Source organism: Carcharodon carcharias, chromosome 12 (genome assembly GCF_017639515.1).
Source record: "Carcharodon carcharias isolate sCarCar2 chromosome 12, sCarCar2.pri, whole genome shotgun sequence".
In the NCBI taxonomy this organism is placed as follows: Eukaryota; Metazoa; Chordata; class Chondrichthyes; order Lamniformes; family Lamnidae; genus Carcharodon; species Carcharodon carcharias.
In genome coordinates, this window is record NC_054478.1 from 45,727,610 (window position 1) to 45,739,745 (window position 12,136).

Below are 12,136 nucleotides of genomic sequence, written 5' to 3' on the forward strand. Positions count from 1 at the left end.
TTTCATTCTGGAGTGTTAAAAAGCCTTCAAAATGTCTTTGGGCAGCAATCAATAAAGTGAACAGTGAGCACTGTCCTTTTACTGTTACCCACAAAACCTGGGCCACTTTCCTGATTAGCACAAAGAACATAATCTTCGTATTACTGAATAACAAATAACTTAATTCATTTTGGTTTTCCTTACAATTTGGAATTTGTGAAATTGCTAGTGAGGTTGCACTATTTTTGAAAAAAACGTAGTCTGGCTACACTTAAGAACGGATGAAAACAGTCCAGTGAAAGGTTACCACACAGTTATTGAGTTCGTATGGGCACAATGAGCCCTTCAAGGACAATGGACTTTTTTTTGCAAGTTTGCACTCTTCCTGGTTTGGTGCATTAAGTATGGAAAGATCCGGCTGGGTAAGTCAGTCAGCCTTCTACGTCTGGGCTTTCTATTGTCAAGAAAAACAGAACAGCCCTAAAGTTTGCCTTAGTTATGTTTCTACTTGGACCCATATGATAAGCTGCGTCAAGTCTCTAGAATATACATTTCCCAAATCATCTTGATCCCCTAGTCAAATTAGGATTGAGCCTCAAGAATTTACACATTTTAGATCACATTCGAGTCCTAAATTTTTCAAAGCAGAATACAGCAATTCATATGATGCCGATTTTAAATGATTTTTATAGGCGTATAATTAGAGACTAAATAAATAAATATATTGCATACTGCATGGTTTACAGTATGTCTACTTTTTTGAATAAAATATTCAAACTATGATCTACTGTTAAGAAAACATACTGCCCTTGGCTTTTTAAAGTGAGGCGTAGGGCCAGATTTTTGCTACCGAGGCACATAGTTCAAGTCGGGGAAATTTCCCAACATGGCCGACCTGACTCGGTTTAAAGGGCTCCATTAGACCCAATTTTCATTTCAGGATGTGGGGTCAAAATAAAGTTGGGCCCGCTGACCATGGGAGCAGATTCTAGGTGGCCACAAGGGTGGATGAGTGCCTCACCAGGCTGATTAGAAGGCCTGCTTGGTTCTCTGGGACTTCATCCCATTTGTGTTGTTAGGTCATCTATCCCTCACCCCTCCATATATCACCTCCCCCCCTCCACATGACCCCTCCATGCATCTCATGCTACCCACACCCATGTTGCCTCATACCTCCATCCCAACTCCATGCCAGCTCCTGCCTCCCCCACACCCCCATACCATCCCCTTAGCCACTCCCTCATGGAGAGAACTCAGGAACCATCTCTAGATGAAAAAATAAACTTCTAACAATCTAATACAGTCCTCACTCATACACACTTGATAATCAAAAAATATTCATGAAACCTATTCAAAGCTTTTTGTCTTATAAAAAAAATAAACATACTTCTTGTAAGATGCCTCATTAAAGCCAGCTAGTCCTTTAATAGCCTCTTTAAACTGTCAAACTGTGAACTCAGAACCCATTGCAGGAAATAATTATAGATTCTGAAACTCTGCTAAGCATTCATAATGACATAATAATAACCCTTGGGAAGTATCAACAAAGACCACTATCGAAACTATATAGGGCTAAAGTGATAGGCGATTCACTAGACAGAGGCATAGACAGATGCTTCTGTGGCCGCAAACGTGCCTCCCTGGTGCCAGGGTCCAGGATGTCACGGAGCAGCTGCAGGACTTTTTGGGGAGGGAAGGTAAACAGCCAGTGGTCGTGGTACACATTGGTACCAACGACATAGGTAAACTAAGGGATGAGGACCTGCAAGCTCAGTACAGGAAGTTAGGAGATATGTTAAAATGCAGGACCTCAAATGTAGTAATCTCAGGATTACTCCCAGTACCACATGCTAGCGAGAGCGGGAATAAGAGGATGGACCAAATGAACATGTGGCTGGAGAGATGGTATAGCCAGGACGGATTCAGATTCTTGAGGCACTGGGACCGGTTCTGGGTAAGGTGGGACCTCCACAAACCGGAAGGGCTGCACCCAGGCAGAGCTGGTACCAGTGTCCTTGCGGGGGCTTTTGCTAGTTCTGTTGGGGGGTATTTAAATTAGTGTGGCAGGGGGATGGGATCCCAGGAGTAGGATCAGATAGGTCAGATTCAGATCAGAAAAATGGAGGTAGAACATTAGCTAGGGACATTGTGATAGATATGGAGTTACGGGAGAAGCAAAGTTTAAAAAGTGTCCAGCAAGGGAAATTCACGGGGTTATACTGTTTATACTTCAATGCAAGGAGTATTACAAACAAGGTAGATGAGTTAAGGGCATAGGTAGACATATGGCAGCAGGATGTCATTGCTTTAATGGAGACCTGGCTAAAGGAAGGACAAAACTGGCAGTTTAATATCCCTGGTAAAAGAGTCTTCAGACAGGACAGAATAGGAGATAAAAAAGGAGGGGCGAGGTGGTGGGTAGCACTAATGGTTAAAGAATCAATTCCAGTTGTGAGAAGGGATGATATACTAAATTGGTCAACAAACAAGACTTTATGGATTGAGTTTAGAAATAAAGGAGGGGCAGTCACACTACTGGGAGTGTACTACAGACCTCCAAATAGTGAAAGGGAGATCGAAGAACAAATATGTAGGCAAATTTCTGCTTGTAAGAACAAGAGGGCAATAATAGTAGGAGACCTTAACTATCCGAATCTCAACTGGGATTTAAACAATATAAGGGGCACTGAGGCAGAAAAATTCATGCAGTGTGTCCAGGAAATTTTTTTCAACCAATTAGTGACAAACCCAACGAGAGGAGATGCAATACTAGACCTAGTCTTGGGGAACAAAGAAGGGCAAGTGGGTGAAGTGACAGTTGGCGACCATATCGGGGACAGTGATCACAATTCAGTTAGATTTAGCATTACCATGGAAAAGGACAGAGATAAGGCAGGAGTAAAAGTCTTGAACTGGGGGAAGGCAAATTTTGCAGAAATGAGAAGGGACTTGGCTGAGATGGACTGGACAGCACTGCTGGAGGATAAAACAGTGGAAAACCAGTGGGAAGCACTAAAACGCGAGATCCTAATTGTACAAAGTAGACATATCCCCTACAAAAATAAGAGTGGTACTGCCAAATCTAGACCCCCCTGGTTGTCTGGAGGAATACAGGGAAAGATCAAACAGAAAAAGAAAGCGTACAATAGGCACAAAGAACTAAGCTATGCAGATAGCCTAGACAAATATAGGAAGTGCAGGGGTGAAGTAAAAAACAAAATAATTAATCAAAGAACGGGCATGAAAAAAGATTAGCAAGTACAGTTAAAGATAACCCAAAGATGTTTTACCAATACATTAATGCTAAAAGGTTAGTTAAGGAAAAAGTGGGACTTATTGTGGCGGCCTAAAGACAACTATAGGGGGAGCCCACACAGTATTGAAAGGGTTAATGGAGAAATTGAATTAAATGCTTGAGCCTAAGAGAAAAACACTGCAACCTTGAAGAACAATAGCATCTTGTCTGACAACTATAGCAGAATGGGCCTTGAGACATTCCATGTGTCTTTCTCTTGGGCCAAATGTAATCAAAGCTGTGATAGTCAAAATTATAAACAACTGTACCTGTGGTGTAGGAATGGAAATTCACTGGAACATGGATTGGTCAGTAAACTTATGCAAATAAGTGGATTGAGATGTACAAAATTTACTGATTGGTTGTAAAATGCTTTTAAGTAAGTCTCTGTGTATTCTGCTTTGAGACAGTACAATAACTCTCACTGTATTGTTCTCCCTTGTGCACAAGTAATCAATGGGGTTTCTACGACAAAATGATGCCTCGGTGTGATTAATCTCTGACACTATCAGAGATGAAGATGGAAACTTGTATGTAGATGCAGAGGCTGTGGGAAGGGTTTTGAATGAATATTTTGTCTCCATGTTTACAAAATAAAGGATGTAGATATATTAGTCCAGGAGGAACACTGCGAGATATTGGATGGGATAGTCATAAAGAGAGAGGAAGTGCTCAAAGGGTTGAAATCCTTGAAAGTCAATAAGTCACCAGGGCCAGATGGATTGTTTCCGAGGCTGCTGAAGGAAGTCAGGGAGGAGATAGCAGATGCTCGGAGGACGATTTTCCAATCTTCACTAGATACAGGGGAGGTACTGGAGGTACTGGAGAAATGCAAACATAGTTCCATTGTTTAAAAAGGGATCAAAGGAAATGCCAAACAATTATAGGCCAGTTAGTCTCACATTGGTGGTGAGCAAATTAGTAGAATCAATCCTGAGAGATAGGATTAACTGTCATTTGGAAAGGCATGGACTAGTCAGGGATGGTCAGCATGGATTTGATAAAGGAAGGTCTTGCCTCACAAACTTGATTGAATTCCTTGAGGAAGTGACAAGAAGAGTTGATGAAGGTAGTGCAGTGGATGTTGTGTACATGGATTTTAGCAAGGCATTTGACAAGGTCCCACATGGCAGATTGGTCAGGAAAGTAAAAGCCCTTGGAATTCAGTGTATTGTGGCCAAATGGATAAAAGATTGGCTTTGTAACAGGAAACCAAGGGTAATGGTCGATGGATACTCTTGCGAATGGAAAGTTGTCTCAAGTGGTGTTCCACAGAGCTTGGTGTTGGGATCCTTGCTGTTTGTGTTATATATTAACAACTTGGACGTGAACGTGGGGGGCACGATTGGGAAATTTGCAGATGACACAAAGATTGGCCGAGTAGTGGATAGTGTAGAGGATAGCCATAATCTCCAAAACGATATAGATGGGTTGGTGGAGTGGGCGGTAAAGTGGCAGATGGATTTTAACAGGGAAGTGTGAGGTCATACATTTAAGAAGGTCAAACTTTTACAGGGATTACAAAATAAATGGGAATATACTAAGAGGGGTGGATGAAGTGAGAGATCTTGTTACAAGTACACAGGTCCCTGAAGACAGCATTTCAAGTAGACAAGGTTGTAAAGAAGGCATATGGAATGCTCTCCCTCATTGGCAGAGGATAGAGTACAAAAGTAAGGATATAATGTTGGAGTTGTATAAAACACTGGTGAGGCCACAACTGGAGTACTGTGTGCAGTTCTGGTCACCACTTTACAGGAAGGACGTAATAGCTCTGGAGAGAGAGCAGAAGAGGTTTATAAGAATGTTGCCAGAGTTAGAAAAGTGTTGCTACGAGGAGATATTGGATAGGTTGGGGTTATTTTCCTTAGAACAAAAAAGGCTGAGAGGTGACTTGATTGAGGTGTACAAAATTATGAGGGGAATAGATAGAGTGGACAGGATAAAATTGCTTCCCTTGATGGAGAATTCTAGAACCAGGGGACATAGATTCAAGATAAGTGGCAGAAGGTGTAGGGGGGACATGAGGAAGAACCCTTTTACGCAGAGGGTAGTGAGTGTCTGGAATTCGCTGCCCAAGTTGGTGGTAGAGGCAGAAACTCTAAACTCTTTTAAAAAGTACCTGGATCTGCACCTTAAATGCTGTGAGCTGCTGGGCTATGGGCCGGATGCAGGAAGGTGGGATTAGAAAGGGCACCTGGGTGTCCTCAGGCTGGCATGGACAAGATGGGCCGAATGGCCTCCTCCTGTGCTGTAACTTTTCTATGGAAACTGCATGAACAGATAGTAATTTTCTTTTCTCTACACCAGATGGTCTGTCAATCAAATCAGTCCAGCAGGCTTTTAAAAAAAACTCTCACTGGCAGCTTCAGCTTGTTAATTGTTTATGTTTAAAGTATGAGGGGTTTAAAAATACTTCAGATCATGATACTTAAACAGACCTTAAACTGCTCTTCAAGAGTGTTTACGTCTATTTAATCAATGTGTGATTCCCACACTGGTTAAGGCCCTTGGACCAACCAAAATAGGGTCTGTTTTAACCGAGCACTAAGTTCAAATGGCCCTGCTGAATTTGGGTTTCCCACCTGTGTGTGATTCATGCCAGGCCCCTCTTTCCCCTACTGGCAAAAATTGGATGTCAGAAATTGGGGTGGACTTCCGCTTATAGGTCCTGCCCGCCATTTTAAAAGGTCTCCAGATTCAGACCGGATTCTGTGAAAATCTGGCCCATACAGTACAAAGGCACGGAAGTTATAGTAAACTAAACTAGATGCTGATGCTAGAAATCTGAAATAAAAGCAGAAAATGCTGTAAGCACTCAGCAGTTCAGGCAGCATCTGTAGTTCTGAGTGTCCTAGAGTACTTAAGGAAGTGGCCCTAGAAATAGCGGATGCATTGGTGGTCAGTTTCTGAGATTCTATACACTGTGGAACAGTTCCTACAGATTGGAGGGTAGCTAATGTAACCCCAATATTTAAAAAGGAAAGTAGAGAGAAAACAGGGAATTATAAACCAGTCAGCCTGACGTCGGTAATGGGGAAAATTCTAGAGTCCATTATAAAAGATTTAATAGCTGAGCACGTGGAAAACAGTGGCAGAATGGGACAGAGTCAGCATGGATTTATGAAAGGGAAATCATGCTTGACAAATCTACTGGAATGTTTCGAGGATATAACTAGTAGAGTTGATGAGGCAGAGCCAGTGGATATGGTTTATTTGGACTTTCAGAAGGCTTTCGACAAAGTCCCACATAAGAGATTAGCGTGTAAAATTAAAGCACATGGCATTGGGGGTATTGTATTGAGATGGATAGAAAACTGGTTGGCAGGCAGGAAACAAAGAGTAGGAATAAACAGGTCTTTTTCCGAATGGCAGGCCGTGACTAGTGGGGTACGGCAGGGATCAGTGCTGGGACCCCAGTTATTCACAATATATATGATGACTTAGAAGAGGGAATTAAATGTAATATCTCCAAATTTGCAGATGACACAAAGCTGGATGGGAGGGTGAGCTGTGAGGACGATGCAGAGATGCTTCAGTGTGATTTGGACAAACTGAGTGAGTGGGCAAATGCATGGCAGATGCAGTATAATGTGGATTAATGTAAGATTATCCATTTTGGTAGCATAAACAGGAAGGCAGATTATTATCTAAATGGCTATAAATTGAGAGAGGGGAATGTGCAATGAGACCTGGGTGTCCTTGTACACCAGTCGCTGAAGGTAAGCATGCAGGTGCAGCAGGCAGTAAAGAAGGCAAATGGTATGTTGGCCTTCATAGCCAGAGGATTCGAGTACAGGAACAGGGATGTCTTGCTGCAATTGTAAAGGGCCTTGGTGAGACCACACCGGAATATTGTGTGCAGTTTTGGTCTCCTTATCTGAGGAAGGATGTACTTGCTATAGAGGGAGTGCAGTGAAGGTTTATCCGACTGATTCCTGGGATGGTGGGACTGACATATGAGGAGAGATTGAGTCGATTAGGATTATATTCGCTGGAGTTCAGGAAAATGAGAGGGGATCTCATAGAAACCTATAAAATTCTAACAGGACTAGACAGGGTAGATGCAGGAAGGATGTTCCTGATGTAGCGGAGTCCAGAACCAGTCTGAGGATATGGGATAGACCATTTAGGACTGAGAGGAGAAATTTCTTCACCCAGAGAGTGGTGAGCCTGTGGAATTCTTTACCACAGAAAGTAGTTAAGACCAAAATATTGTATGTTTTCAAGAAGGAGTTAGATATAGCTCTTGGGGCGAAAGGGATCAAAGGATATGGGAAGAAAGTGGGAGCAGACTATTGAGTTGGATGATCAGCCATGATCATAATGAATGGCGTAGCAGGCTCGAAGGGCCGAATGGCCTTCTCCTGCTCCTAGTTTCTATGTTTCTACGAAATGTTAACTCTCTCTCTCTCTCTCCCACTGATGCCTATTCTGCTTTCCAGCACTTCCTATTGTCATGGACCCTGTAACATCACTGGTTAGGCCTTAGCTGGAGTATTGTGTTCAATAAATACAAGGTAGTTACTAACAAATCCAATAGCAAAATAAGGAGAAATGTCTTCACTCAATGTGATTAGAATGTGGAACTTGCTACCACAGGAACTGGTTGAGGCAAATAGCTTAGGAGATTTCAAAAGGAAATCGGATGAGCACATGAGAGAAAAGAGAATTGAAAGATATCCTGAAAAGATGAGGTGAAATAGATGGAATGGGAGGAAACTCTTGGGGAATATAAATGCCAGCAGGTTATTTGGGTCAAATGGCCCATTTCTGTGCTGTAATTCTTGGATCTACATTTTAGGAAGGATAACAAGGTATTTGGTAAATGTGCAGAGGAGACTTACTGGAATGGTACTGGGGATGAGGAATTCAGATAATCAGGAGACTAGAGAAGGTGGAATTGTTCTGTTTTAAACAGCAAGGTTTAAGGGGAGATTTAATTGAGGTGTTCAAAATTGTAACGGGTTTCCATAGATAAGGAGAAACTGTTTCCATTGGCTGGAGGCTGGGTAACTAGAGGGCTCTGATTTAAGGTAATTGACACAAGGCCCAGAAGGGAGATTAGTTTTTTTTAATGCAGCAGGTAAAAAGTAACTTGCAACAGGTAATTGGATATATACTTGAAAGGGAAAAAAATATGCACTGAGAGACTACTCGGATTAAGAGCCAGCACAAAAAAAGATGGGTTGAATGGGCACCTTCTGTGTATATGACCCAGTAATTGCAACATACCACATCCAATGAACTGTTAAGTATACAAGAAAAATATACAGTTGCCACCACAAGTGCATGTCAATTCATGGGATCCAACATCCTTATGTGGATAGTGACTTCCCTTCTCTCTTCTGCACTTCTGATACATGTTCTGATACTGCTTCTGATGTTGTGATTATCACCTATCTATAACTGCCATCATCAGCTGAGTAAACAAAACTGAATTCATCTGGTAATGAAAGTCTATGGCTTATCATCCTGGTATCCAATTTGAAACAAATACCTGCAAGGTGGCTAACTTTATGTGTTGGGTAAATGTTTAATCAGTTACAGGCATACAAGCTTGTTCATAGTCAATCAACTTATTTCTTTTTGAGCATAAGGATCATGCATCAGAGGGCATTAATCATTAGTTTAATTATTTCATTAGTTACTTCAATCTGCTTGATTTGGATTAAGTTAGCAATGATGCTCTGCCTTGTTGCTTTATGTGAAATGATTTTTCTCCTGTAAAAGGAGAGATGAAGTTCTGAATTTTTGCACAGACGAAGAGGCTCTCTGCGCGGAAATGCTGGCAGAGGCCTAATCCAGAAGTTACATCTCCAAACATGGCCTCCGCCATTTTCACTGGGTGGAAGGAATGGGGGTAGGTTCTAAGTTGCACATCTGTGTGTCACAGGCATAGCTACTCATATAAATCAGCAGCTGTCTCCACTTGTGTGTGATTTTGGTGAGGAAGGTGCCTGAAACCTGAATTGTGCAAATTAGACTTGGTAGGAACACTTCTGAATTTTGTTGACTCTGATAACCAGGATACCCTTTTGGAGAGCTAAGGTACCCCTTTAGATCTAGTCCCAAGACACCTTTTGGAGAGGTAAGGTACCTTTTGGGAGAGAGTTCAAATACCCTTTGGGATTGTTAAAAGGAGACATGATTGTGTGCAAAAAGTACATGAACTCATTGGAACTGTCAAAGCTGTCAAAGAACTATCAAAACTCAAAGCTGTCAAGGGATTTAACTCTGCTGAGCTATATATTAAAACTAAATGTGTGGAACTTAAAAAACAGCTTACTATTTCACTCTGCCTGTTGGCATGAGCCTGAGGGTTGTCATGATGGGATTTGTGTTGCATGACTGATTTCACAACCTAACATTATCACAGTGGGGATGTCTGTAAAGTGAATTGTAGGAATTCCTCAGGGTTGTGTCCTAGGTCCAACTGTTTTCAGGTGCTTCCTCAATGAAGTGGCGATATTCGCTAATGATTGTACAATGTCTAGATAAAGGGGGGAAAAACATGCCCAATATCGCCCCCATCTAATGGCCACCTTTGTGTGCGGCTGTATCAAGCTGTGCATAGACACCGGGTACGCAAACACCAAATGTCACTACATGCTGAGGTTCTAACTGTCCCCGATGTTGCGAGGGATGGGTCTGGCCACGCTGCCGCGGATCACTCCAAGTAGTTGTACCACCTGTCCCTTGTGGAAAAATTTATGCAGAGAAACACCTTTGACCTCAAGTCTATCAGGCAGTGGTTGGCACGTAACGTCTTGTGGCCCTGCAGGAAAAGGAGATGGTGGATCCTGTCGGATGGTACCCCGAGCAGACTGTTAAAGTCATTTGGCAGAATGTCTCATCACCAGTATTTTCCAACAAGCACCAAAACGTAGCTTGGCTGGCGGTGAGAAACGCCCTCCCCGTCAGATCCTTCCATCACGCCAGGAGCCTCACGCCCTTTGTACGTTGCCCTCAAGGTGGCTGTGGTGGGGACAAGACCGTTGTTCACCTCCTTGTGGATTGTGCCTTTGCAAAGAAGGTCTGGAGAGAGATGCAGTGGCTTTTGTTGAGGTTCACCCCGAGCAAGCTGTGACACAGGACTCCGTGCCCTACGGTTGTTCCCAGAGACACACACCAAGACAAACATCAACTGCAGCTGGAGGATTATCAACTCGGTGAAAGACGCTCTTTGGTCTGCCCAAAACTTGTTGGTCTTCCAGCGCAAAGAGTTGTCCCCGACCGAATGTTGCAGGCTGGCACATTCCAAGGTCCAGGGCTTCATGCTGAGGGATCCTCTAAAGCTTGGGGCAGCTGCCGCAAAGACCCAATGGGGAAAGGTCGCTGTCTAAGACCTTTCTGCCATAGCTCATCGAGGGGCTGGGAAATGTATAGACCCTTCAGGCTGTATGCCTCATAATGAATACTAATTGTATTATAATTGTATTGAAGCACCACAGAGTGCAATATGATGTATGTTGATGGTGCAATGATATTGGAGTTGTCTGACTGTAATGACCATATTGAAATGATTGTAATATTTATTGATTGTATTGAAGCACCTCGAGATCCATGTGTAAAAGTTGAATCTGATTGCATTTTTTGTGATGGCGATTTAGAAATGTTTGAAATGCTCTTCCAGATGCTTTATGAATAAAGTATATTTTTGAAAAAAAAAATGGGGGATGCATAAGAGACCAAAATTGGAGCTGTGCAGAGTTCTCCAAGGACTATAGGGCTCGAGGAAGATACAGAGATGGGAAAGTTATGATCTGGAATGCAGTCTGAAAGGGTGGAGGGAGCAGGGTCAATGATAACTTTTAAAAAGGAATTGGGTATATATTTGAAAAGAAAAAAAAATCTGAGGGGCTATGGAGAAAAAGCAGTGAGATCAATTGATAGCTCCTTTAAACAGCAAAGGACCTCATATGCACTCCAGCACTGGCAGCAGTCCAGAGTAAACTCCTGTGATTATCTTCATTTTTACTTTTTTTCCTAAGTAGCTAAGGTTTAAAAGGAGAACTGATTTTGGCTAGGTACAAAAAGACCGGATCAGACACCCCATTTGTATGAATCAGGCAGGGAAATTGTCCATGATTTAGCAATTGTTTGCAAAAAAAATTGTTTGATGGCTCAGGCAGTGGGTATTCAATGTTTACAAGTACACTATTTTATCAGACAAAATGTGAATTTTGACTACTGGCAAGTGTTAAGTTAAGGTGACTATTATGGGCAAGCATATAGTTTCTTAGACTTTATTAATAGGGGCATTGAGTACAAGAGCAAGAAGGTTATGTTGAACTTGTATAAGACACTAGTTAGGCCTCATCTAGAGTACTACATCCAGTTCAGGGCACCATACTTGAGGAAGGATGTGGAGACATTGGAGAGAGCACAGAGGAGATTCACAAGAATGATTCCCGGGATGAAGAACTGTAGCTATGAAGATAAATTGGAGAGGCTGGGACTGTTTTCCTTGGAGAAACGAAGGCTGAGAGGAGGCTTGATAGAAGTATTCAAGGTCCTGAGGGGTATGGACAGGGTAATTAGTAAGAAACTGTTCCCACTCAAGAGAACATCAAGAATTAGAGGGCACAAATTCAAAATAATTGGCAAAAGGAATAAATGTGATGTGAGGAAAAAAAATTTCACCCGGAGGGTGGTTGGAATCTGGAACAAACTTCCTAAAAGGGTGCTGGAGGCAGGTTCGATTGAGGTATTCAAAAGGGAATTTGAATGCTACCTGGAGAGAAAATGTGCAAGGTTATAAGGATAAGGCAGGGGAGTGGGACTAGGCGGAACGCTCTTTCATACACCCAGTGCAGGCTGAATGGCCTCCTTCTGCACTGTAAAGATACTGCGATACTG